Genomic DNA, 27,951 nt, shown 5'->3' with positions numbered 1-27,951 from the left:
GTATAAACTTCTCCTACACCCGCATCTCTATGCATTCCAAATTATGCTTCCATCTCTTCGAGGTGCCTCCTTTTCAAATAATTTACATTCTTTTTCAGATATACTGATGGGACCAACCATTCCTCACACATTCATTTCATTTGGATGGAAATTATATTGTGCAGTCAGTGTTACAATGCATCTCCTATTCATTATGCAACATGCATACACAGAGCATTTTTTTAAAAAATGAAGAGATTTACCTGGAGAAAATAAGTCAGATAAATATGGTTCAGTTTTTGCCTGTCATAGTAGCCAAGGTAGAGCTTTTCTACTGTATCTGGTCACCGGCGGCTTTTATTCTGTATCTTTCCCCTGCTTTCTGTCCGGTAGTTGCAAGCTAGTCTTCTATGCTCCTTGTGTTGCCTGTGCTTCAGTTGGTCTGATGCTAGCCTTTTCTCTTCCTCTTTGGGTGCCTGGGAAGTGGTAAATGCTTGTGTTAGTGACAAGCTCCTTCCAGTTACACACTCTCCCTCTCCCTCTCCGTCCTCCCTGTGGACCAGCTGTAGCTCTTGCTGCTGCTTCAGCTGCTATTAGTACCTACGACTGCAAAACTCATCTAAGCTTTCAACTGCCACCTACTGAATAAATGTGGAATGCACAGCTTTTGGAAGGGCTAGGTTTTGTCTTTATTATTTTCAATCACTTTAGCACATCTGCGCATATACCCTGAGCCTTCCACAGTTCAGATCTACCTGTTTTTCTTTGTTTACTCTATAAACAACTCCATTCATATCTCTAATTAGGTGCAGAAGGAGCCCTACCTCTTTAGTCTGACAAGCCCTAATCAATGGGTAGCTCCATGGCTATAAGTTACATAATAAGTGACTGTGGTGAATGTGAAGAATGTCCTGCTGAAGTAATGTTATAAAAAAGCATTCCCTAAAAACAGAGGAAAGGATGGGTCATAAGAAAGAATCAATGCTTGATATCTAAACAGGGATGTTGCTGGGGCTGCAGGCTGCATATATAGTAAATGATCTTTCTGACCTGCAAACCAACCTGATAGGTCCATAGGAAGCTGCCATAGGGATATAGGAAGCTGCCATATACTGAGTCAGACCATAGGTCCATCTAGCTCTGTATTGTCTACACAGACTGGCAGCGGCTTCTCCAAGGTTGCAGGCAGGAGTCTCTCTCAGCCCTATTTTGGAGATGCCTGGGGCAGGGGGAACTTGGAACCTTCTGTATGCAGATGCTCTTCCCAGAGAGGCCCCATCCCCTAATGGGGAATATTTTACAGTGTTCACATATCAAGTCTCCCATTCATATGTGACCAGGGCAGACCCTGCTTAGCTAAGGGGACAAGTAATGCTTGCTACCACAAAACCAGCTCTCCTCTGACTCTCCATATATTGATTCAGACCATTTGTCCATCTAGCTTAGTATTGTCTGCACAGACTGGAAACAGCTTCTCCAAGGTTGCAGGCAGGAGTCTCTCTCAGCCCTATCTTGGAGATGCCAGGGAGAAACCTTCTGCTCTTCTCAGAGTGGTCCCATCCAGGGAATAACTTACAGGGCTCAAAAATGTAGTATCCCATCCAACTACGAACCAGGGCAGACCCAGTCTGGTAACAATTCATGATTGCTACCAAAAGACCAGCTCGCTCTCTCCCTAGTCCCTGATGTGTATAGACTGAGTCTTCTTGTTCAGTGGTGAGGAAAATATACTCAAAATATGCTCAGGTGATTCCCTTCTTTCTTATTACTTCATACATTTAGTGATGCCCCCATAACTGAAAACTATTCTGTTCATATAACTGAAAACCAGCTCAAAATCAAATATTAATCTAAAAATATACACATATGCTTCTTTGTAACACTAGTGCCATTTTCTCATGTCAGTCTTGTATCTAACCACTTGCCCAGTCACCATTAGACCCGCAATATATATTTCAGGGTGTTGTATTTTCTTTATACATTTTGGTTTGTCCTGCCGCAGTGGACAGTGGTGCCTAGAACCATTGGCTGACATCCTGACTAATGAAGCATCAGTGCAACAGGAGACTTGAAAAGTTCAAGATGCCAGCCAGTGCTTCTAGGCACCACTTGCCTGCTGAGTGGAAGAAGTCCTCCAGCATCCTGCACTGCACTGCACTACACAAGGAGTGCAGTGCATCAGAGGATTTCTCCAGGTTGCTGCTGGTCGCTCTTGCTGCCAGGCTCTGTGGACTTTGGGACTGCAGGCAGCCTGAGCATTTGCATGACTGGGAAGTGGGGTAAAAAGGGAGCTCATGCCCTTCTACCTTATTATAAGCCCGGATACAAAACCTGAGCTATCCCGGTGCAAAGCACCAAGATTGGGACCGATCCTGGCACTCTGCGTGACCAGCCCTATCCAGGTAGGGCTGTCAAAGACTAGGTAGGGCTGGTCGTGAGAACAACCTTAATGTGAATTTTGGGTTAAGATGTTGGTTTTTTCCAGAACTGTAGGAGAATAAGCCAGGACACCTTCTGTGGGATGAGACAAGTGGCCCTGGTTTCTTCCTAACCACTATAAGAAGTAGAATTCTTCTAACTCTTTTACAGGCAGAGGAGGGAGAAGTGTGTGCTCCCAAGGCTTAAGGGTGTCACAAAAAACCAAGATTTAATTCTGACTCTGTGTTACATACAAACTGGCCTTGAATGGATGTATCATACAAATGTGCCGTCGAGTCAGTGTCGACTACTGGCGACCACGACCATAGACAGCCCTGTGGTTGTCTTTGGTAGAATACAGGAGGGGTTTACCATTGCCATCTCCCGCGCAGTATGAGATGATGGCCTTTCAGCATCATCCTATATCTCTGCTGCCCAATATAGGTGTTTCCTGTAGTCTGGGAAACATACCAGTGGGGATTCGAACCGGCAACCTCTGGCTTGGTAGTCAAGCCATTTCCCTGCTGTGCCACCATAGGGTCATACCTTGCCTTAAGATGTACACCCTGCCTGCTGTTTATTTACACTGACCACCCAGACACCCTTGGCTGGATGAAGACGAATTAGTCACTTTTACACTCTCATATCAGCCCCACCCAACAGGTGAGACTTACTGTCTCCTATGACTCTTACAACTTCCCCCTCCAGAGTGATTTCTCAACCATTAGCTCACATTACAAACATCAAGTGGATCAGTCTAACAAAACTTTAGGCCAGTTTGTATTCAGAGACCTGTACATTTACACCTTTAATAGAGCTTTAGATAAATTCTCTAGCTTCCAGATGGACAGACACAAAATTCTTATGAAGAAAGCAAACCTTATTTTCAATGTAACTATGGCCCAGAACCACTAAAAGTCAAAATATTACTAATAAGAACTAATAAGAACATAAGAAAAGCCCTGCTGGACCAGGCCCAAGACCCATCTAGTCCAGCATCCTGTTGCACACAGTGGCCAACCAGATGCCTCTGAGAAACCCTCAGGCAAGAGCTGAGGGCATGCCCTCTTTCCTGCTGTTGCTCCCCTACAACTGGTATTTAGAGACCTCTGAGGCTGGAGGTGGTCTATAGCCGCTGATAGACCTGTCTTCCTTGAATTTATTTAAACCCCTCTTAAAGCCATCCAGGCTGCTGGTTGTCACCACATCTTGTGGCAGAGAATTCCGTAGATTGGTTATATGTTGTGTGGAAAAGTACTTCCTTTTGTCGGTCCTAAATTTCTTGGCAATCAGTTTCATGGGCTGACCCTTGGTTCTAGTGTTAAGCGAGAGGGAGAAAAAAATTCTCTCTATCCACTTTCTCCACACCATGCATGATTTTACAGACCTCCATCATGTCTCCCTGCAGTCCTCTTTTTTCCTAAACTAAAAAAACTCAGGTATTGTAGTCTTGACTCGTAAGGAAGGTGTTCTAGACTCCTGATCATCTTGGTTGCCCTCTTCTGCACCTTCTCCAGTTCTACAATGTTCTTCTTAAGATATGGTGACCAGAGCTGTATGCACTACTGCAAATGTGACTGCACCATAATTTTATATAAGGGCATTATAATATTAGCAGTTTTATTTTTTGGAAGGGCAATATAGAAATCGAATTAATAGTCACAGAAATCACCATCAGCTAATTACAAAAAGCAGCTTTACTGGGAACAGCCTATATTCTGCGACGATATCTATAACAATTGACAATAAAATTCAGCCATCCCAGGTCCTTGGGAAGGACTCGATGTGTGGATAAAACAAACCAGTCAATAACACCTGTCTGACTGAGTAAACAAGAAATAATAATTTTCAAACCCCTTCCTAATGATTCCAAGCATGGAATTGGCCTTTTTCATAGCTGCTGTACATTAAGTTGACACTTTCAACAAGCTGCCCACCACGACCTCAAGATCTCTCTCCTGGTCAGTCATTGGCAGCTCAGACCCCATCAGTGTATATGTGAAATTGGGGTTTTTTGCCCCAATATTCATCACTTTACACTTGTTAAGATTGAACCGCATTTGCCATTTTGTTGCCCACTCCCCCAGTTTGGAGAGATCATTTTGAAGCTCCTTGCAATCTTTTTTTGGATTCCACTACCTGTCATCGGCAAATTTGGCCTCTTCGCTACTTACCCCAACTTCTAAATCATTTATGAACAAGTTAAAGAGGACTGGTCCCAGTACCGATCCCTGGGGGACCCCACTTCTTAATCCATTTAGTGAGCTGACAATTTATACCTACCCCTGTTCAGCAACTCTATTTTCTCCTTCTCGTTTTCCTTCCTTTTCCTTTCTGACTCCACCCCCCCCCCACACACACACTCTACAGGATCCCCACTGGGAGAAACTTCTGAACAACACAGCATAAAATATTATGAGATAGAATACAAAAGTATGTCAGACCGATTTGGACATTATCAGAATGAGTTCCGCAATGACAGAAGGAAGCCCAACAGGCAGAATTCTGACAAAATTCCGTCCTGTCATTATGGAATTCTGTTGGAGTCCTAGCATGACTCAGGCCCCTGCCACTGCCCTATGCATAAAATACTTGCTCTCTACCTCAGCTTGAGATTTAAAGGGTGTGTGTGACTTTTTCCTTTTAAATCTCAAGCCATGCTAAAGCTAGAACTTTTGTTCCAGAAGCCGGGGGGGGGGGGCAAAGGACACACAGGGTCAGAGGACAATTTTGTCCTTTGGGGTCCAGTTTGGTCCCTGTTTTCTTTCTCAGTAAGGTCTAGTTCTCACTTATACAAGAGGAGATGCACAGGCAGCACCAGAGTGAGCAGGTGGGTGGGTGCAGGAGGGAGGCAAATGTTCTCAAAGAAGTAATTTCCCTTTTCTCCTAGACCTGGTACGGATTTATAAATTGGAAATTAAAACAACATTGCAATTCTGAGCAGCTCATTCTAATTCAACTTTCGAAGTTAACTCTATTAAACTTACTTCAGATAAAATATTTTTAGGATAGAAATTTTAATGCAAAATACACAGCTATTTATCTTTTAGAAATGTAACATGTGGGACAAAACTCACTTCCTGCCCCACAAGGGTAGGAATTCTGTATCCTCCAATATTTTCTTGTACCCAATACTTGCCCATTCTGTGTCCTCTAATATTTTCCCGGTACACACACTGACAGATGGCAAATCTGGGTTTCGATTGTACCATCTCAAACTGAAAGTGAGGTTTCACATGACTGAATGTTCTGTCATTTAAAAGAAATAAAGAAAAAACCCTAGATGTGAGGGATAGGGCTGTGCATGGAACTGGCTGGTTCGGTTTGGTTCGAGTCCGAACCAGATCCAAACCGGACCGGTCCAATTCAGTCTGGCATCTCCTTAAACACCTCCCCCCCGGTTCAGTCCAGTCGGGGGGGGGGGTTAATTTTTTTTAATTAAAATTTTTTAACTTACCCCCTTCAGGGGAGTTGTTGGAGGAGGTGGTGGGGTCAATGGAGGTTCCTCTTCCCTCTGCTAGCTTCCCTTGATGCCCATACTGGATGGCCAACCAGCTCTTTGGCTCATTTGGGCCTTCCCCCTCTGGCACAGCGGTCATTTTGGAGGCTGCCACGCCTGCACAATTGACCTCTGCATGCCGGTGGGGAGGGGAAAGCTTCACGGACACACACCACCACCACCACTGCCTCCAACAGCTCCCCCGGAGGGGGTAAGTAAAAAAAAACTTTATTATTATTATTATTATTATTATTATTATTATTATTATTATTATTATTAAAAAATCATACCCCCCACCACCACCAGAATGGTCGGGGTGTGTTTGGTCCAGGGTCAGACTGAACAGGGGATGGTTCAGTTCGACCCAGAATGGTCAAACTGAATCGAATCAATGTCGAACCTGTTTGCACATCCCTAGTGGGAGAAATTTCTATGCTACAACTTTCCTGATATCTGATTCCCTATGCAGGAAATTGGTTTGCATGGATCAGTATTCCTTTGGTTCCATCCTCTTCAGTATGAAGTGGCACAGTCCTTAGACAGGAGTCCTCGTCAGATGTTAGAAGAACTAGGAATGCTGTATACATGTCCCTGAGAGTGCGCTCTGAAGTCCCATCCTCAAGCTGACAAATGCTGTACTCACAGTCAGATTCTTCCCATGTTTGGAATGCTAGGGTGCCCTGGTATATTTCATTAGGGGAAGAATCAGATCATGAGTGGTAGCCTACAGCATCCTCCATTTTTAGGACATTTGAAGAGGGCTAGTGTTCACCAACTCACTTGCTGTTTACTAGAGCTAGTCCTCTGGAATATAAAACAACAACTTGCATTTCTACAGAAGAAACGTATAGAGTTCAAAAGGTCAGTACCTGACGCTCACTGCTTATTCAAATGCTTTTGATTTACCATGATTACATAGATCCTGAAACAAATATATTTCACATTTAAACTAGAAATGCGGGGGTTTTTTAAAGAAAAAACCATGCTTCAGATAATGCTGACCTAGTTTTATGACACACTCTAAAACTACCCCCAAATGCTGCAAGCACTGTGAAATATTAAAGCACATACCTCTACATGTCCTTGTTTTACAAGAGGGCTTGGAAGTGATGGTCCCAGTTCCTGAAGTGAATATTTCTGGCAGGAGTTCAGAACTTAAAGGAACATTCTGTGTTGTCAGCATTTCGCTAAAAATAAGAGCCATTTACCCCCTGATTTAGAGACAGAGAGCTCAGACACCAAGAAGCCTGCTTAACTATACATATGTATGTTCCATCTGTCCATTTTTATCAGGGACAGTACCTATTTTCTCATCACTGTCCCTGGTAAACCACTGTCCATCAGGGTTTGATATCATTGGGCAGCTACCAAGAGCCCAGGGCCATTGAAAGGGTCTGCTGTTGAGACCCAAGAGCACCTGTGTCTTAGGAATGTGCACAAAGCTAATTATCAGTATCCGAATCAGTTCCAATGTGGTATCACAAAATATTTTATCATGCTGCTCTTGCAGGGATTGGGATGTATCAAACTGAGCTGATATATCATTCATTCATTCATTCAATTTCTATACCGCCCTTCCAAAAATGGCTCAGGGTGATTTACACAGAGAAATAACAAATAAATGAGATGGCTCCCTGTCCCCAAAGGGCTCACAATCTAAAAAGAAACATAAGATAGACACCAGCAACAGTCACTGGAGGTACTGTGCTGGGGGTGGATAGGGCCAGTTACTCTCCCCCTGCTAAATAAAGAGAATCACCACATTAAAAGGTGCCTCTTTGCCAAGTTAGCAGGGTTCAGATGGGTTCAATGCATTGGAGAGGGGGTGGGACAGCTTACCTATATTAAAGAACTGGCTTCCTAATGACAAATCAGCTGCCTTCCAGGCAGCCAAAGTGGTGGCACTTTAAACTGCTCACTTTTTTCCACTGGGAATCACCGATAATGCCCCAGGGAAGGATGTAATTAAACTTCTCAGGGCATTCCTTGGGGAAAAAATTGCCACTCCCTATAGTCATAGGGAGTGACTCCCTATAGTTACTCCCTATAGTCATAGGGAGAAAGACATTCCTCACCCACCCCCAGTAAAGTCCTGTGAAAGGATGCAAAATTGTGACATGGCAAAAAAAAAAAAAGGTGGTGTGTTTTTTTAAGTGTCACTGTTGCAGCCACTCAGAAGTCTCCCTTTCTGCCATTAAAAAACTGAAAAAAGCTGGTTAAAAACATAACTTAAGATGTCCCACCTTCCGATTCTGATAATTAGCCTCATGCACTGCCCTAGGACACAGGTGGACTCAGAGGTACAGATGTGTGAACCAGCTCAATCTCAAGCTGGCTCAAGCTTAAGCTGGTTCCTTTTGAGGGCTTGACCTCGAACCGAACCAGGCCCAGTTCAGCTCAAGGTCAAGCCGAACTCCCAGGGCTGGTTCGGACCCAGTTCAGGGGTGCTGGATGCCAATAACTTTGTTTTTAAAAGGTTGACTTACTGCTGCTAAGGGCTTCTGCAGCCTTGGGGAGGAGGGTCTGGAGGCTCCCCCTGCTGACCTCCCCTGTCTCCCCACAGCCCGGCAGTAAATCAAGCTTTTTAAAAAAAATATTTGGGGGGCTCCTAGCACCCCCAAACCGACCCAAACTGGTTCAAATTTGAACCGAACCAGGCCCTCCATTTAAGGGTTTCAAAACCAAACATGCCCAGTCCAGTTTGAATCCAGTTTGGATTCGAACTGAACTGGGCAAATCAGTTTTGTGCACATCCATACCCAGAGCTCAAAAGCGGTCACTTTTTAGGGCCTGAGACCCTTGGTAGCTGGTTCTTCAATACAGGTAAGCCCACCCAACCTCCCTCTGATGCAATTTGTTATAATACAATATGATATTGTGCTGTGTCAAATCATATGTTTTCAATAAGAGAAATTTTTCATTGCTTCAGTTCTGATGAAAAACCCTTGATACTCGTAAGGGTTGCATCACATCAAATCTGAATATTAGTCCAAAGCAATGCACAGCCCTATTATGTGCCCATAGCTTTTGTGCAATGGTGGCAAGTGACTCTCTCAGGTGACAATCAGGTAGGAGGTGACACATGGGAGAACAGTTTTCCAAGGTCCTGTGAAATGTGCATCTGACCCTATCACTGATCCTCCTTTGATCCTATTTTTTGCTTCTTGGGGATACTTGTTTTTAGTGTGAGTTGCAAGTGTAATTTGTTTGGCTCAAAGTGTCAAAACTTGGCTCCCTCCCCAGAGTCTTGTCTCCAGTGCACGTCCATGGAAATGAATGTGCATGAACACTAGGGCAGCACACAACACAGGGCACAGCCAGTGGAGTACCTAGGTCCAAAATAAATCCAGATCTGAAGGGCTTCAGAGGGGCCACCCTGCCACAAGGAACCTCCACTGCACAGTGGGCCTTAAGGGTTTTTAAAAAATACCTGCCACTGCTGCCCCTGCAGCAGCTCCTGCTCCTAAAAAAAACAGCAGCAGCAGCAACAACAACTCATGAACCCCCGAACAGGCTGAAGGGGGGGGGGGTTCGGGCGGGGGTTGGACCAAACATGGTGTGGTTCAGTTCGACCCTGAAATGTCAAACCGAACCGGTTCAATGTCAAACATGTTTGACATTGAACCTGTTTGCACATCCCTAGGCACAGCCTGCCACTTTACACCCTGTTTTCTTTAAAATACCTTTGTGGTTGCTGAGGTATATTTTGAACTCTTGAGAATATATTGTAGGAGAACTGAACAGGTTTTCAGTTGTCCTTCATGCACTTGAACATGAACATGTATAGTAGGAGCCCTTGCCTGAGGATTCTTTCATGAAAGGGAACTTTGAAGGAAAGGCTCTTAAACTCAGCATCAGCAAAAGTATCAGATGATTTTCCTTGAGTAGTCAATCTGAAGGAAGAGCTGAGTTTTGGGTGAAAAGGTGGCAATCTCCACCACTTTCCAATTATCTTGAGGAAAGCACCTCTCCTCTTTCCTTCGCCCTTCTTCATATTTCCCTTTAAGCCCCTACTTAATCTGCATTGAAATTTCCCGGACTGATAGGAAAAGCCTGCAAAGGTTTACTTGTAAGTAAGTACCACTGTATTTAATGGGACTTATTCTCTAGTAAGGGTGTTTAGCATTTCAGCTCTAATAATGTAATATTCAACTCCCTAGGAAGGGAATAGATTCTGCTTAGCACCACATATTGAGGCCTCAAACCCCAGACTAATACACTGGTTTATGTTGTGCACTGTGGAAGAATTCTCACGGCAGAATCTGGCCATGAGTGTGTCAGTTCTTGCTGCTGCTGCTGCTGCTTTTCAGTTGGGATTTAATTGTTCTTCAAGCCCTAAAGCTGACTCAATACCTGATGGTTGCAGGTTTGAGTCTTTCTTCTTATCACACCAGTGAAACCTGCTTGACTGGGCTGTATGTCATTTTAGCCATATCATGGATGTGTCATGTCCAGTGTTCCCGCTAAGGCATGCACATACTCACACATTTTTGATACCATTCAGTTGATTTTAGATCCCACTCGCATTGAATCAGGAAGTCCGCACCCTGAATGCATGTGTGCATACACTTGCCTTGATACTGCTGCCCAGAACAAATCAAATACCACACACAGATAAAAATAAAATAAAATAGAGAGAACACTGGTCATGTCCCTGTAGGGACACTGGGGCCATAGAAATGGGTATGCCACCTTGTGGACTGTAATGACTCTATACTAACTTTCACTTTACACTACATTTTCCATAGGCATATATAGTAACTGCAAAGCCAGCATAAAATGGTGCCAACTCTTACCGCCATCTATCATTTAATGGCAGTACAAGGGCACCATCAAGTAAAATCTTAAAATGTAGATCTACACAATGCTGGGCTGCTCTCATTATGACTCTTCAGTGCACATATGATATGCTTGTGTTGAAGCACTGAATAAACATACTGACAAAATGAGATCTAATGCAGGGGCAATGTGGTCTGAAGAGGAGCAGCAAGCATTTGAGCAGGAAATCCTGGTTTTGCAATGGACCGTAAGCACCTTCTCTACCATGAAAGGAGGAAATGTAAGATGCTATATTCCTTTTGTGTGACTAAGACTATCTGAAACATTATTATTTTAGTTTACACTTAGGATTCATTGATAAGCTTTCACATTAAAGGCTATTAATATCTTTAATAATAACCTTCACCAAAGCAAGATCCCACCCACCCCCAACAAGTACAAGGCTAAAGCGAGAGCGAGAAAGAGAGAGAGATGCAATTGAGAGACAAATTTGGTATCAAAGGACCCACCAATAACTTAATCTTTTTAGGAGCACAAAAGACAATCTGCCTGATTATATAACCTGTAGAGAGCAGCATCTTGAATATATTGTGATGTCATAACTGAACTTTATTACACTGTAAAACAATGAATAACCAAAAGTGTTATCAAGCCCATAAAAACGTCTTCAGAATCACTTTAGGTGATGCAAAACCCAAGGTCTGCCTTCAAAACAAAGAGCTATAAATAATATAAAAGGGTACTTTTAAAAAAGGAAGTTTCATCCATGCATGCTAACTGATAAGCATGAAATTTCCTTAACCAGAAACACCTGTTTGTTAGTCAACATGTACTCCACCTTTGGCGCAAGTATGAATGCATGATCAAGTTATGTTTAAAAAATTAAGGACTTAAGATGTTACAGTATCTCCACACATTTAAAGATGGCAAATAGTTACCCAACCTCAGACTTCCAAAAATATCATAACAATAGTTAGCAATATTTATGTTACTGAACGTCACTCCAGGTTCTTTGGTGAAAACTACTATGGTTACATGTCATATTCAGGGATGGATCTAAATTTCTGGGCTTCAAATCCAAAATTATGCAGGCACAAAATTCTGCAATTGAAATACATTGGGGAATTCAAAGGGCAAAATTGGCTTTCGATTTTGGGGGCACAGTAAGCCTCTCTAAATCTCCTAATTTGGGGCATCTTGAGCAGCAAAAGGCACCTGACTTCCTCACCACTATTATCGCTTAATTATTTATTTATTTATTTATTTAATACATTTCTATACCACCCAAAATGGAGCCAGCTTGGTGTAGTGGTTAGAGCTCTGGACTAGGACCGGGGAGAACCGAGTTCAAATCCCCATTCAGCCATGATACTAGCTGGGTGACTCTGGGCCAGTCACTTCTCTCTCAGCCTAACCTACTTCACAGGGTTGTTGTGAGGAGAAACTCAAGTATGTAATACTCTGGGCTCCTTGGAGGAAGAGTGGGCTATTAATGTAAAAAAATAAAATAAAATAAAATAATAATAATAATGAGCATGTGGAGTACTAATAATAATGTAATAATAATAATGAGCATGTGGAATAAAAGCAATGAGCATGTGGAGTACACAGTTAACAATCAATGGCGAGACACTTGGACAGGTTAGCATTAGAAGAGGCATTTTCCAAGGGGACTCACTATCCCCTCTGTTGTTTGTAATCGCCATGACCCCACTTTCACAAATACTAAACAAAACAGGCCTCGGATACCAAACATCTAAAACATCAAGTAAAATCAACCATCTGCTGTACATGGACGATCTGAAGTTGTATGGAAAATCCCAGTCAGAAATCGAATCACTGCTAAACACTGTCCGTATATTCAGTAGCGATATAGCAATGGAGTTTGGACTAGACAAGTGTGCTGCATTAATAATGAACAGAGGGAAAATAAGAAAAACAGAAGGAATAGAACTGCCCAATGGAAGCAAGATCAAGAACTTGGAAGAGAAAGAACCTTACAAATACTTGGGCATTCTCCAGGTTGATAACATGGCACAAACTGAAGTTAAAAGAAAAATAGGAAGTGAATACATCAGGAGAGTTAGAAAAATCCTCAAGTCCAAACTCAATGGCGGGAACACCATACAAGCCATAAACACCTGGGCTATACCTGTTATCAGATACAGTGCAGGAATAATAGACTGGACCAAGGCAGAGCTAGAGACGCTAGATCGTAAGACCAGGAAAATAATGACCATCAATCATGCTCTGCACCCCTGCAGTGATGTCGATAGGCTCTACCTCCCTCGCAGCTCAGGTGGAAGAGGAATGCTGCAAGTCCATCAAACAGTAGAGGAGGAGAAAAGAGGCCTTGAAGAATATCAAGGATAGTGAAGAAGATGCACTTCAAATGGTCAATAATGAGAAACTATTCAACACCAATGAAACAAAGCAGGCCTACAAAAAAGAACAAGTCAAGAACCGAGCAGAAAAATGGAGAAATAAGCCCCTGCATGGTCAATATTTGCACAATATAAGTGGAAAATCAGACATCAGCAAGAACTGGCAATGGCTTAAGAATGGCAACTTGAAGATAGAAACAGAGGGTTTAATACTGGCTGCACAAGAACACGCACTAAGAACAAATGCAATAAGAGCAAAAGTCGAAAAATCCACCACAAACAGCAAGTGCCGCCTTTGTAAAGAAGCAGATGAAACCGTGGACCACCTAATCAGCTGTTGTAAAAAGATCGCACAGACTGACTACAAACAAAGGCATGACAAGGTAGCAGGGATGATACACTGGAATATTTGCAAAAAATACAAGCTACCTGTAGCCAAACAATTGGTGGGACCATAAAATTGAAAAAGTTGTTGAAAATGAAGATGTAAAAATATTATGGGACTTCCGACTACGAACAGACAAACATCTGCCACACAATACACCAGATATAACTGTAGTTGAGAAGAAAGAAAAACAAGTCAAAATAATCGACATAGCAATACCAGGGGATAGCAGAATAGAAGAAAAAGAAATGGAAAAAATCACCAAATACAAAGATCTACAAATTGAAATTGAAAGGCTGTGGCAGAAAAAGACCCAAATAATCCCAGTGGTAATTGGTGCCCTGGGTGCAGTTCCAAAAGACCTTGAAGAGCACCTCAACACCATAGGGGCCACAGAAATCACCATCAGCCACTTACAAAAAGCAGCTTTACTGGGAACAGCCTATATTCTGCGACGATATCTATAACAATTGACAATAAAATTCTGGCATCCCAGGTCCTTGGGAAGGACTCAATGTCTGGATAAAACAAACCAGTCAATAACACCTGTCTGACTGTGTAAAAAAGAAATAATAATAATATAAGTTCTCTGGGCAGTTTACAAAACAGGTTGTTAACTGCTTGTCGCTTCCTTTCATTCCCCATCTTTTAACAGTACGGTTGCCAACTAGGGACTAGGGATGTGCATGAATAAATTTTTTTCTATTTAATTTGAGCTCAAATCAAATCATCCAGATTGATTTCGAGCCTGAATATCCCCTGATTCAATTTGGATCCAAATTAATCCAAATATGAATACAAATCAATTTTGGGGGAGGGGTTCCAAGGGAAGCAGAGTAGATTGGGTCATAGTGCCCAATAGGTAGCAGCTACCACCCAAATTTCTAAGAAATTGGCCAAAGGGGTGGGTGGTTTTTTGTGTTTTTTTAAAAACAAATTTTTGAAGTTTGCTCATTTTTATTTTTCCCCATAGGGAATAATGGGGATTTCAGTGGCTCCATTATACCACATGGGTGGCTCCAGAGTGGCCCAAAGTGGGTTGCGGTGTAGTGCACATGGGGCGGCAACCACCCCCCAAACCACCAGCCCATAGGGTACTGGGTTCTGTTCTTATTTTCAATTTTTGAGGTGTTGTGAGTGGATTATTTGGTGCAAAATTATTCTGAATGAATTTGGTCATTTGGAATGGGCAGGGGGGCTGGCTGGATAGTGTTTTTTGGGGGGGAGGGGTGGCGTGTTCAGCAGAGTCTGACCCACACACCCAGTGCCAATAGCCTGTGGTGGGCAAGCACTACAGAGAGAAAGGTCTTGTGAGCTTTTGAAAAAATAACATTTTGTAAACCTTTGCGGCGGGGGTTGTCTGGAAAAGACAGATTATTTTTTTTAAACTTAGGTTACCCTTTCCTTCTCTTTCCTAACCACCTAGCTACTACCGGGATCTCTCCCACAGAACCCCTGTTTAAACTTCTTTAAACTTAAATACAACTTTTTTAAAAACATGCAACCCTTAAAAAACAAGTCAAAAACCTCCCAACTCAACCAGAAAATAAACATAGTTTAAAAATACACAGTTCAAAATCATTTTATTTTGTGTCTGTATATGTTTGTGCTGTGTGTGAGAAAAAAGGGATACTACTCACTCAGTCTAGGACTTCTCCTACATTGTGTCCAGTTGTCCACTTCTCTCTGTCTGGTCTGGTGGAGTTTCTTCTCTTCTCTTCTCTTCAGTTTAGTCTTCTTCAGTCTTCTTCTCCTCTCTCCTTCTCTTCAGATGGGGAGAGGGGGGCAGGGGAGCCACCCAGGGGCAAAAGCCTGGGAAATTAAAAATAAAAGGGGGAGGGGCCTGGCCGGGTGGCCAGTGGCTACAGGGGCCCTCTCTCTCCACAGACAGCAGGCAGTGATTTCTCTCTCAGCTGCACAAAAGGGGCTGGGGGGAAAAGGGGGACTGATCTTTCTTTCCTCGATCTTCAAGGAGGAAAGCAGCAGCAGAATGGAAGGAAGGCAGTGGCACACAGGCAACAGTTCTCTCTCTTAGTGATGTGCGGTTCGGTCCGGATCCGGATCGGTTCGTCCCGAACCGGTCCGGATCCGGCGGTTCGATCCCGGACCGAATCGGGCCCTTCTGGGACCGATCCGGACCGAATCCGAGTCGGTTCGGCTCCGAACCGGCTCGGGTTTCCCGAACCGGTTCGGGAGTTCAATTGAGTCTCTGGAGTGTCCCTTTAAAGTTTGAAGTGTGTCCTCCATTTTGTGGCTCATTCCTGGAACTTTTGCTCCTAGCATCCATTTTGTGATGCTATTTTCAGGCATTGTATTGGCTGCGCTATTGATCCTTTGATTGGCCAGAATGAGTCCTTTGGTCTGGTAGGCTGCTTGGCTGTTGCACTGTTGAGAGCTGGCACCCTGTTGGCCGTGGGGGAGTGCAAAGGTGGGGGCTCCCAAAGGAGGGAATTTCAAACCTATATAAACCCAAGCCTCTTCTCTGGAAACTTCTCTTGGCTGCAGTTGTGGGATCATCTCTGAGACCTTGCTTGCTCTTTTGCTGCTGGTGTCTGCTGTGAGTCCCTGCTGACTGTGTGTCACATTAGTGTGTGTCTGTCTCTCTGCTCTCTGTGTGTGTTGTTGTGTGCCACCTTGTCCATCTGCCCTCTGTCTGTCTCTGTCCAAACCTCTTTAATACTTTCCCCTCAACTTTTTCCAACTTTTCCTGTTGTGTGTTTTCTGTTCTCTTCACCCTTTCTCTCTCAACCCTTCTTCCAAAGTTTTGGCTTTCCCTCCTCCCCCCCCCCCACCCCCCTCTTCTGCATTGCTTTCCTGTTTTTGTGCCTTGCCTGACTTTTGTTCCACTTTTTGAGTTGCATTCAATTATTGCTTCTGTGTAAATTTATATATTTGCTGATTTTGGTTTTTAATTAATAGCTATTGTTATTGCTGGCTGCCTGTCTGAGTTGTGTTTCTGAGGATTTAGTTTATATTATTGCTGCAATTTGATTCCTTGTGTTCTGATTTTGATTGTTAATTTGTTCCCCTCTGGCCCTGCTCCTAGCTTCCCCCCTCCCTCCCTCCCTCCCACCCAGATAAGATTGTTTCCCTCCTGTGCTGCTGCCTGTTGAGCCTTGCATTCTTTGGATTTCTTTGTGGAATTAGGTTCTGGTTTTGGTTTTGCTCCCTGTGTGTGTCACCCACTCCCCCAGTCCCTCCCCCTGGTAGTTGTAAACCCCCCCCCCCGCCCTGAGACTTTCTGGCTGCCCTTTGGTTTCCTTTTTTTTACTTTGTGTATAGATTGTTTGGATTCAAATTTGATTGTTCCCCTGTGGTCCTGCTCCTAGCTTCCCCCCTCCCTCCCCTCCAGAAACCCACTCCCCCCACTGCCACCTCCTCCTCCACTCCTGCCCTGCCTGCCCCCTCCCACCCAGACTGAGTGTTGTTCCCCATCCTCCCTGGTGCTGCTGCTGCTGCCTGTTGAGTCCTGTCTTAGTTACTTTGGTTTTTTGTGTGAAATCAATTAGCTTCTTTTGGTTCTGGTTTTGCTGTGTGTGTGTCCCATTCCTCCCTGCTGGTTGTTGTTGGTTCCTCTCCCCCCCCCCCCCAGACTTTCTGCCCATTGTTCCCAGGTGTTGTTTTTTTTTTTTTACCCCAGGCCCCCTGCCACAGACTAGCCCCCAACCACACACACCCTCTCTGCTCCCCCCACCCCACCTCTTTTCCTCCTTGCCCCCGACTCTCTCCACTCACCCCAGGCCCCCTGCCACACACTAGCCCCAACCACACACACCCTCTCTGCTCCCCCACCCCACCTCTTTTCCTCCTTGCCCCCGACTCTCTCCACTTACCCCAGGCCCCCTGCCACACACTAGCCCCCAACCACACACACCCTCTCTGCTCCCCCCACCCCACCTCTTTTCCTCCTTGCCCCCGACTCTCTCCACTCACCCCAGGCCCCCCTGCCACACACTAGCCCCAACTACACACACCCTCTCTGCTCCCCCACCCCACCTCTTTTCCTCCTTGCCCCCGACTCTCTCCACTTACCCCAGGCCCCCTGCCACACACTAGCCCCCAACCACACACACCCTCTCTGCTCCCCCCACCCCACCTCTTTTCCTCCTTGCCCCCGACTCTCTCCACTTACCCCAGGCCCCCTGCCACACACTAGCCCCAACCACACACACCCTCTCTGCTCCCCCCACCCCACCTCTTTTCCTCCTTGCCCCCGACTCTCTCCACTTACCCCAGGCCCCCTGCCACACACTAGCCCCAACCACACACACCCTCTCTGCTCCCCCCACCCCACCTCTTTTCCTCCTTGCCCCCGACTCTCTCCACTTACCCCAGGCCCCCTGCCACACACTAGCCCCAACCACACACACCCTCTCTGCTCCCCCCACCTCTTTGGACCGCTGCTACTGCTGTGTCCTCCCCCCACACCTGAATCCCCCCTCCCTGCTGCGCTGCGCTTCTCCTCTCTCCTCTTTCTCTCTATCATCTCTCTTTCTCCTCTCTCTCTCTTTCTTTTCTCTCTCTCTCCTCTCTTTCTCTTTGTCCCTGCCCCCCCTCTCTTTTCTCTCTCTCTTAGTCTTTTCTCTCTCTGCTCCCCTTCACTTTCCACCTCCTCTCCCACAGCTGCAGCCACACACAGTAGCCTACCCACCTGGCGGCTGCCATCGGTTTTTTTTTCTTTTTATAGTTTTTGGTTGATTTTGTCTCTGCTTGGGGGTGAGTTGAGCGACACAAACAGTGTTGTCTCCTCACTTCTGCCCCTCCATCGTTGTTGAACTACCCCGGTTGCCTGTGTGCCTCGTGCGGCCGCCCTGCTGTGTCTCAGCCCAGGGTGGCTGGCTGGCGGCGGCGAATCCGTGACCAGCAGTGAGCGGCAGGAGAAGGACCGGAAGAAGAGGGGTTAGTGCGTGTGCGATTGTGCACCTTTTGTTGCCCCTTTCTCTCCCTAGCTGGCGGTTTTAAATAGGGACACCCCTATTCTGAAATGCATTTGGGTGTGGGGAGGAGGGAGGGAACCTTGGAGAGGAGATGTACTGTTGTAAAACTTGTGTCTTCATGCCCATGCCCAGTAAAGAAATTGCTGCTGTGTGTTGCGTTGCATTGCATGCGTCTTGCAGGTGGTTTTTGAACAGGTGCCTTCCAGAGTGCTTCCTTGCCTCTGGGGCAGTCTGAGTGGGGTCCAGGGTTCTGATGCGATGCTGCCACTGCTGGGCCCATGCCATGCCAGAGTGCTTCCTTGCCTCTGGGGCAGTCTGAGTGGGGTCCAGGGTTCTGATGCGATGCTGCCACTGCTGGGCCCATGCCATGCCAGAGTGCTTCCTTGCCTCTGGGGCAGTCTGAGTGGGGTCCTGGCTGGTCTCTGATGCTGCCACTACATGCTGGGCCCATGCCATGCCAGAGTGCTTCCTTGCCTCTGGGGCAGTCTGAGTGGGGTCCTGGCTGGGCTCTGATGCTGCCACTACATGCTGGGCCCATGCCATGCCAGAGTGCTTCCTTGCCTCTGGGGCAGTCTGAGTGGGGTCCTGGCTGGGCTCTGATGCTGCCACTACATGCTGGGCCAATACACACGCATGATGATGATCATGATGTTCAATCCATGAGGCTGCCATCAAGTGTTTGCTGCTGCTTGCTTGCCATGGCATTGGGCAGGCAGAGTCACAGAGTGGGTGGGTTCAACCTCTGTGTTGGTGTGACTGGGTTCTGGTTTTGGTTGTGTGCAATTTAGAGTCACTAAATAGGCTGCATTGAGTTTGAACCACCCCCCAGAACCCACACTTTGTGTTCCAGTTCACTAAATAAGGGTTTCCTCCTTTGATCTGCAGGTTCCCAAGCGTTGACTGCATCCCTCCCCCACCCCCGGTAGGTGCTGTGCCCTCCCCCCATCCACTCCCCCCCCCAAAAAAGCTAAAAACTTGCCACCCACACCACAACTACTCCACCCAACTGCCCGTGCCACCCTCCCACACCGGGGTTCCACCCTTTAACCCCCTATTTTTCTAAAAAAAAACCCTCCCAGACCCATCTCCCCAATTGGCTTGGTGGTTGACTCCCAAATTCAAAAAGGACACCCTCCCCCTCACTTCGATTGGCTTCCCCCCCCATATCAAAAAGTCTTCCTTTCCCCCCCATTGGCTTCCTTTTTTCAAAACAAACTTCCCCCCCGCCGCCTCCAAATCAGCTGCCTTTTTTTTGGCCCCTAAGCCCCTCCAAATTATTTTTTTGACCCTGTCTGGCCTTCCTCCTAAAGTCTCCCTCCTTCTGACCTAGCAGCATGTCTGAGCGCCGTGTGGCGGGCAGGGCTCGCTCAAGGCTGGCAGGCAGAGGTGGGAGAGGCCAGGTGCGGGGTGCGCCTGCGGCACGGGGAGGGAGAGGACGCGGGGAGCCTGAGGACACCCCAGTTCTCCCCATTGGAGAATTCTTTGCTCCGGCCCCATCTTTGGTGCGCAGGATTCAGTTCCCCACGCCTGCTGCCGCCAATCGCGGCAGAGGCAGAGGCACTGTTAGGGCTGTGGCGGGTCCCTCCTCGCCGGCGGCACCAGGTGCTGCTGAGCTACCGCCAGTTGTTGAGGTGGAGGAGACTGTGGAGTTGGAAGAGCAGGTAGAGGGCGGTGAGGACCGTGCGGCTGGCAGCGATGCAGCCAGGTTCTCCCTCCCTCTGGGGCCCCTTCCCCCTATCCTTTCGCTGCTCAGTGGGGCCCCCCTCGTGAAGCCCGACACTCTGGTGGGGAGCGGTCTGGCGAGGTGGTGGAGGAGAGGCCTGCCTCTCCGATGCCAGTTCAGCCGGGCCCTTCCTCCGCTGTGGAGGGCGGAAGGGGCGGGTTGGGTGGCAGCAGTGGGCAGGCAGCGGCGGCCGCCCCCCCCCCTAGGACTGCAGCCACCCTGCGAGAAACGGCCTAGGACGGCGCCCAGGGCGCAGGAGGCCAAGGGCAGTGGTGCATGGGTGCATTTTGAGGTTCCTCAAGATGACCCATTCCACGCCCGCTGTGTCCACTGCAGGATGCTTGTCAGCCGTGGAAGGGACCCTGCGCACCTGGGTACGACGCCTATGTGGAGACACCTAGAGCGTCACCACCCAGGTCTCAGGGGACAGGCTGGCAGCGCTAGTGCGCCTTGTGCATCTGCCACTAGGGCGGGCAGCGGCAGTGTGCCAGCCAGCAGGCAGGCTACACTGCCCGTCCAGCGGTGGACGCAGTCCTCGGGCAGCCAGCGTATTGTTCGCGTGGACCATCATCACCTCACCCGCCTCATAGGGGAGATGATTTCCACCGATGACCAGCCGTTTCAGGTGGTCGAGAACAACGGCTTCCGCCGTATTCTCCAATACCTGGCTCCCGAATACGTCATCCCCTCAAGGACGACGTTCAGCCGGAACGTGGTCCCCTCCCTGTACCGCCGGTGCAGGGAGCTCGTGTTGGCCGAGCTGCGTGCAGCTCCGGCCGGGACAAGCGTGCATTTCACGACTGACCTCTGGACCAGTGTCAGTGGGATGCACGCTTCTTTCCTGGCCCTCACTGCCCACTGGTGGGGACCGGAGAGTGAGGGGACCTCCGCGGGCGATGCTTCCGGGTCCGGCGCGGCTCCCGATGCACTACGGCACAGGTGGGCCGTCCTGCACGTGGAGACGATGGACACGAGGCACACCGCGGAGGAGGTGGCGGCCGTACTCGACCGCCAGATAGAGGAGTGGATTGGCGGGTGTCCACACCTCTCCCGCGGCTTCATTGTCACCGACAATGGAGCCAACGTTACCGCCGCTGTCGAGACAGTCATGGACTGTGTGAACATACGGTGTATGGCACACACGCTCCATCTGACCGTCAGGGACGCCCTTGGCCTTAAGGAGCTGAGGGCGTCCCAGGAGAAGGGGGCCCGCCCCATCGCAGGTGCTGTTGCTGCCACGGCCACGCTTGTGGATAAGTCCCGCAAGCTGGCCGCCCACTTCCACCGCAGCGAGAAGTCCAGGAGACTGCTTCGCCAGAAGCAGGATGACCTTGGCCTTCCTCGCCATCTCATCCCTACGGATGTGGAGACGCGGTGGAACTCCACCTTCCTCCTGTTCCAGCGCCTGTTGGAGCAGGAGAGAGCCCTTGTCGCCCTGGCGAGGGACGAGTCCTTGGATGTCTGCGACTTCTCGAACGCAGAGTGGAAGCAGATGTCCGAGGCGGTGTCGGCACTCGAGCCCTTCCAGCTTGCCACGAAGGGCTTGTGTGGCGACACCACTCCCTTGAGCCAGGCGCTGCCCACAGCTGTTGGTCTCGAGAAGCTGATGGGTGGACTCCATATCTCTCTGACCACGCCAGAGGGTCGTGCTCTGGCTGGGAGGCTGAGGTCTGGGGTTGACAAGCGGCTCGTTGATGTGCTGGGAGACAGGGAGGAGTATGTCCTCGCTTGTCTCTGTCACCCAGCCCTCAAGGGCAATGCCGTGAGTGCCGACGACTTGCCCAGGTGGAAGGGCATCCTGGTCGAGAAGGTTAGGGAGGAGGAGGCCGCTAGGGCCCGCAGAGACCAGGGTGTTGGTAGTGGTGCGGGGGCAGCCCTCGCGGCCCAACCCGCACCCAGCAGCAGCATGGGCGGCCAGCCGGCGTCAGCTTCCCCTTCCCCTCCCTCTTCCCAGTCCAGCAGCGCGGCATCCCAGGCGGCGCCATCGCAGCAGCCATTTGCTACCGACTCGAGATCCGCCCAGTGGTTTCAGCGGTTCTGCTATGGCGCCATGCCTGGTATGCGGGAGGCTCGACCTGCCAGGCCCCCCTCCAGTGCTGAGCAATGCGTTGCGCAGTACTTGGAGGAGCCTGTGGAGGGAGACGGCGTGGACTGCGCACAGTTCTGGGCGAGCCGCCGCCAAGTCTGGCCGGACCTGGCGGTGGTGGCTGTGCGCCTCCTCTCCTGCCCCCCAACCAGTGTCCAGAGCGAGCGGGTGTTTTCACGTGCCGGGGACGTGGTGACACCCTCTCGCTCCCGCTTGGACCCTGGTCTGGTGGAGCAGCTGGTCTTCCTTAAGGTGAACCTCCCCTTGTTGGGCTACCCCAAGCTTGAGTTTGAGACGGGCGAGTGATTACCGTGGGTTGCCCCATGGTTGGTCACCTGCCTGGCTCGACCTCTGCTTATCCCTACCCTCCCCCCTTCCACCTCTAGCTGAGCTGACGTGACAGATGCTGAGCCGTGCCAGCCAGTCGCAGCGTGTAGTGTGCCCACACAGAGATGCAGTTGTAGTAGTAGTTGTAGTGCTGCGACTGGCCAGATGTTTACAATGCCCACGCCCACCTAAAAAGAAACCCAATGCTGACCAGCACAGGCCCTTTATCTATCCACCTGTCAGCATTTGGGGACCTGGCGTGGGCACGGCACACCCCCCCAAAGTAGCACAGCCCACGGAGTACTAGACTTAGCGGCAGCGGCGGGTATACGTTCAAAAATGCAGTGTAGATATGTAAATACTGTATGTAAATAAACATGTAAATAATTTTTTCTTTAAAAACCCCATGTCAAAATCAAGCCTCAAAATTATGCAAAAGAAAGAAAAAAAGGTGACAAAGGGAGAACAAAATGATGAATGCCAAATGAATTGATTTTATTGAAAATGTCACCAGAAATCATGTGTGGGGGGCTTGGTTTACATGGAGAAAATGATTGGGTGATTTTTTGAAATGAAACGAATGAATTATTATCATCTTATGTTCATCTTGATTGTGGTCACTGTTGATGTTGGCTGATGGCAAAAAACCCAAAACCATCAGAATAGCAATGAACTGGCTGCCAACACAACATATTGATTGATAACTGTGCAGGGGGGGAATTGGGTCTGTGTGTGTGTGTGTGTGTGGTGCAGGCTCAGTCTGTCTCTTCCTGTTGTGTGTCTGTCTGTCTGTCTGTCTGTGTGAATGGATGCCTAGCACTGTCTCTGTGTGTGGATGCTTTCTGTGTGTAGTGTGGTGTGTGTCTGTCTACATGTTTTTTTCCTCCCCCCTCCAACTCCCTCCATCCTTCCCCTCTCATCCTCTCCCCTTCCTCTTCACCACCTTCCATCCTCCCTCCCTTCCAGCCCACCACCGCCTCAACTGCCCCCAACCCCGGTCTGGCAGATGATGAGAGTCTGGTCTCTCCCACCGAAGCACACACGTGAGCACGTGTGTGCACAAATATGTGGCTGACCAACTCTGAGCCGGACCCTCCCCCCTTCAATCCCCTCTACATCCCTCTCCCCCTCCCCTTTCCTCCCCCCTGCCTCCCAGCCTCCCTCCCTGCCTCCCTCCCCCCTCCTAGCTAGCAGCGCACACATACACACACAAAACACCTGTGGTGGCAAACACCACCAGCACACATGCACTCACACTGGTGCCACCACCTCTGCCTTGGGCCTCTGTGTCCTTGAGCAGATATGTGGTGGTGGACCAGAGAAGCATTTCTTTCCAGCAAGGCAAATGGCATGCACTCACTGCACACACACACACACACACACACGAAGAGGTGAAGACGAGAAGAGGCAACTTCTAGAACCAGCAGCAGCAGGTGAGTGTCGTGTAATTGTGTTGCTTCCCAAGGCCACTGCCCATGCTCAATGCTCAGTCTGCTGAAACTAAAGAACTAGCTACAGTCACCCTTCCTCACATGCAGCTCAGCTCAGCTCAGCTCAGCTGCACAGCACACTGACTAACTAGACACTACAGCTGGTGGTAGAAAAAACAGAAGTCTAGATTCTAGAAGATGTCCTGGTGGATTTTAAACTTTCAAATCTGTGCTAGGATTGCCTCGCCCGCCTCCTCCTCCTCCTCCTCCTCCTCCTGCCTGTAATTGTGCCCTCTCCCCTTGCAGTTGCGCCGTCGTGATGGGTTGGTGATGTGCGTGCGCCGTCTACTTGTTAGCTCTCTCCTCCTCATGTTGGCTGGGCTTGCCAGGCACTGGCTGGCAGCAGCTGTTGGCTGTGTGCTAGGCTCAGGCTGTGGCGCGCGTGACTGGACTGGGAATGTTATTGTAGCGGCAACACTGGCTGTGGTGGTAGCAGTAGTAGCTGTTGTTGTTGCTGGGCTGGTGGCTGCTGGCCTGTGCTGACTCTGCGCACTTGGTCTGGTCTGGTCTGGTCATTGGGATGCAGATGTAGGGTGTGTGTGCATCATCCATGGGGAGCATCAGAGCAGAGCAGAGCAGGTTGGCTGGCTTCTGTCTGTCGGGCCTAGTCAGTGGCAGGCACTGAGTGAGGCGGTGGTTTCTTTGGGCATCACGTCACCCATCATGCGGAGCAGCAGGTCTGCTGCTCTGCTGCTCCGCCTCCTGCTTCTTCTCTGTGTGTGCTGCTCTTGTGCTTAGTGTGCTGCTCCGCTGCTGCTGCTGTGCTGGCAGGCAGCACAGCTGTGGCCTTTTTGTTAGATCAGAGAGTGGGTGTTGTCTCTCTGAGTGTCCTCTTACTTGCTTGGATAGGAGTGGTGGTAGTAGGTAGGCATTAAGATGGACTGACTAGGTGTTACGTGTTAGGGCGCCCAGAGAGAGGCGCCAAAAAGATGGGGTGGCAATTGTTGGGTTGCTCCTAGTATTATTGGTGAATTTCTGAAGAAAAATTTTTTTTCCATTGGCTAGAATGGGGGTTCGGGGCTGCCCCAGACCCGCCTCTGTGGGGTGGCAGCACCCCCAAAGTGGGTCCGGGGCCATGGCAAAAATGCCCTCAGTCCCTCCCAGCAATCCCCGTAGAGATAGGAGTGATGGTTCTGTTGTTTTTCTGAGGTGTTCTGAGTGAGTGTGGATTCTGTGATAGCAAATGAGAGTGGATTCATGGTGTCTCATTGGAAATCTCATAAGCTATCATAGAATCTACACTCAGAATACCTCAGAAAAACAACAGAACCATCACTCCTATCTCTACGGGGATTGCTGGGAGGGACTGAGGGCATTTTTGCCATGGCCCCGGACCCACTTTGGGGGTGCTGCCACCCCACAGAGGTGGGTCTGGGGCAGACCCGAACCCCCATTCTAGCCAATGGAAAAAAAATTTTTCTTCAGAAATTCACCAATAATACTAGGAGCCACCAATTGCCTTGGGATTTTTGGGGTGGAGGACACCCATGGGTGGCTACCACCCACCCCAGCTTTTTTGCCCCTAAGGGCTCCACATTGTGAGTTATGGGCAAAAATTTATTTTTTGAAAAAAATTTGTAAAAAATCAGAGGAAGGTCCAATCGACTTGAAATTTGGGTGGCAGGTAGAACACAATGTCCCCTTCAAAACCAGCCACTTTTTGTGATCCGAACCGGTTCGGTTCGGATCCGAACCGGTTCGAAACCGAACCGGACCGGGGGGGTGGTCTGGCAAAACCAAAACCGAACCACCCCGGTCCGGTCCGGACCCGGTTCGGACCCGAACCGAACCGGGAGAACCGGTTTTATGCACATCCCTACTCTCTCTCTTCTCCAGAGGCGTATCTAGGGAAAATGGCACCTAGGGCAAGCACTGAAATTGCGCCCCCTGTCCAAACTTCTGACACCCATCTTTCAGATAACTTTATCATAATATCAGCTGAAAAGTACAAGTCAAGCTCGTTAATCTATTAATATTTCAAAAACTATTTAGCAGTGGACGTAGCCAAACCAAAAAATGCTGGAAAATGACAAATGTCAGTATGCTGCTCATGAAATACCCAAATACTATGTGGAGGTGTACTTGGAAAACTAAACAGAAGTGCCTGTCTAATCATTTTCAGAGTATCTGGGAAATGTCAAATTCTCCATTTATTTTTAAAACTTATGTAATAGTGATGCTACAATGCATAGTAGAGAATTAAAGGATATGCAGAGTAAACTGTTTCACTGCTTGGAATATATTCTAGTATTTCAGAAAGACAGTTAAAATGAGAGAAAGAGAACAAAAAACTCCCAGTGAGCCTTAATACTAAGGATTTCACACTGATTCACACCATTAATAGCCATATTATTAAGACATCACATTTAACTCACTTATCACAAGAAGCAAAATAAGAGCAAATGAATACAATCCTAGCTCATAAGCTTCAGCTCAGTATTCACAAGCCCTGATTCTCTGTACATAGTGCCAATCTGAATATGTGTACAGTGACTTATATTATATATATATAAATAAATATAAAAAATTTTTTAACCTGTAGCCCCTTTGGGGGGCTTCCTAAAGGCTGGGGGGGTCTGCAAAGGTTCCCCCCCACTGGTCTCTGGGGCCTCACAGGGACCATTTGAGCATGTGTGGTGGCCATTTTTTAAAATTTTTTTTTTTAAAAAAATGGCTGCTGAAAACAAAATGGCCACCGCGCATGCTCAAATGGCCTCTGCGAGGCCTGGCATGGCCTAGGGCCTCACAGAGGCCATTTGAGCATGCACGGTGGCCATTTTGTTTTCGGTGGCCATTTTTTTATTTTTTATTTTTTTAAATTAAGAAATGGCGCCCCCCTTCAAGTAGTGCCTGGGGCACGTGCCCTGCCTGCCCTACCCTATATATGCCCCTGCTCTTTTCCCATGAGGCAGAATGGTGGCTGGCTATAGCCCTCCTTAAGTACATTTGAAAACCCCTCCATCTACCTCCTCTCCACCCTTGGCCTTCCCCCCCACCAAGCCAATGCGGACACAGTTACCCCTGGCAATACTAGAACTGAATGGAAATAAGCCAATCTGGAACCACAGGGCATTTGCCAGCCAATCATTCACACTTGTGAGTCACCAATCTGAAGCTTGGAGAGTGAGATTTTCAAGAATTTTTGCAGAGAAACAAAATGGAGAGCAAGAGTGATCGCCACAAAACTAAGGTCCAAATCTCCAAATCTTTTATATTCTGAATCTGGGCTATTGGTTTTGGACCTGAATCTGGGCAACTGGGCAATTTGTTCTGTCTACAAATCACCTGAAACATCTAGATTTGGGTACAAATTGTTTTGTACCCGAATCGATCCACACTTCCCTACTAGGGACTTTTATAGAGGACATGTGACTATTTTGGGGACCAAATGACTTTTTCTTGCATTAGGAGGAACAGAGACTATATTGAGGACCACACAACTTTTTTTGCATGTGTTATGGTGTACAAAGTTCTGGGGAGCAGCTGGAAAATTGTGTTCACTCAGAACACTTGGCTGTCATGAGCAGCTTCTCTTCCTCTGTCGCCTTCCCCTTCCTACTGACCATCCAATGGGGAAGCCAGAGTGGAGGTTCAGCTTCAGTGGCAAGTTGCAGAGCCATGTGATGCAGAAGCACGGATAGGTGGGCCCAGCAGGTGCAGCTTCCTTCTTTCATGTGGTGGTGGTGAGAAGCTAACAGTTAGCTAACTAACTTTACTCAGTGGTTACCCCTGCTAACTGAGTAAAAAGGCACTTTTTAAAGTGGTGAACCTCTTTTATTCTCATGGGGAGAGAAACTGGCCCTATCCCATCCCAGCACATCAGCCCTTCAGTAACAGTTAGTGCTACTTTGCATTTCTTTTTAGATTGTGAGCCCTTTGGGGACAGGCAAGCATCTTATTATTTGGCTTTCTATAAAAACCACTGTGAAACCTTCTGTTGAAAA

General features: G+C 48.0%; 2 protein-coding genes across 4 annotated transcripts in view; one reads left to right on the top strand and one right to left on the bottom strand.

Moving 5' to 3' along the window:
- The window catches only part of DIRAS2 (DIRAS family GTPase 2), a 29,978-nt gene extending 29,423 nt beyond the window's left edge, over window positions 1–555 (bottom strand). For 2 of the 3 annotated variants that reach the window (XM_053296624.1, XM_053296625.1), the window contains exon 1: window positions 243–555. The gene's annotated coding sequence lies outside the window, so the exon portion shown is untranslated. The remainder of the gene's footprint in view (window positions 1–242) is intronic. The other variant, XM_053296623.1, reaches the window with a different exon arrangement.
- Window positions 1–27,951, top strand: part of SYK (spleen associated tyrosine kinase) — a 159,090-nt gene that overhangs the window by 5,658 nt on the left and 125,481 nt on the right. The window lies entirely within an intron of this gene.

This window comes from Hemicordylus capensis, chromosome 2, assembly GCF_027244095.1.
Source record: "Hemicordylus capensis ecotype Gifberg chromosome 2, rHemCap1.1.pri, whole genome shotgun sequence".
Taxonomy (NCBI): Eukaryota; Metazoa; Chordata; class Lepidosauria; order Squamata; family Cordylidae; genus Hemicordylus; species Hemicordylus capensis.
Note: the sequence above shows the minus strand (reverse complement) of the source record. Positions and strands in the feature narration are given on the sequence as shown.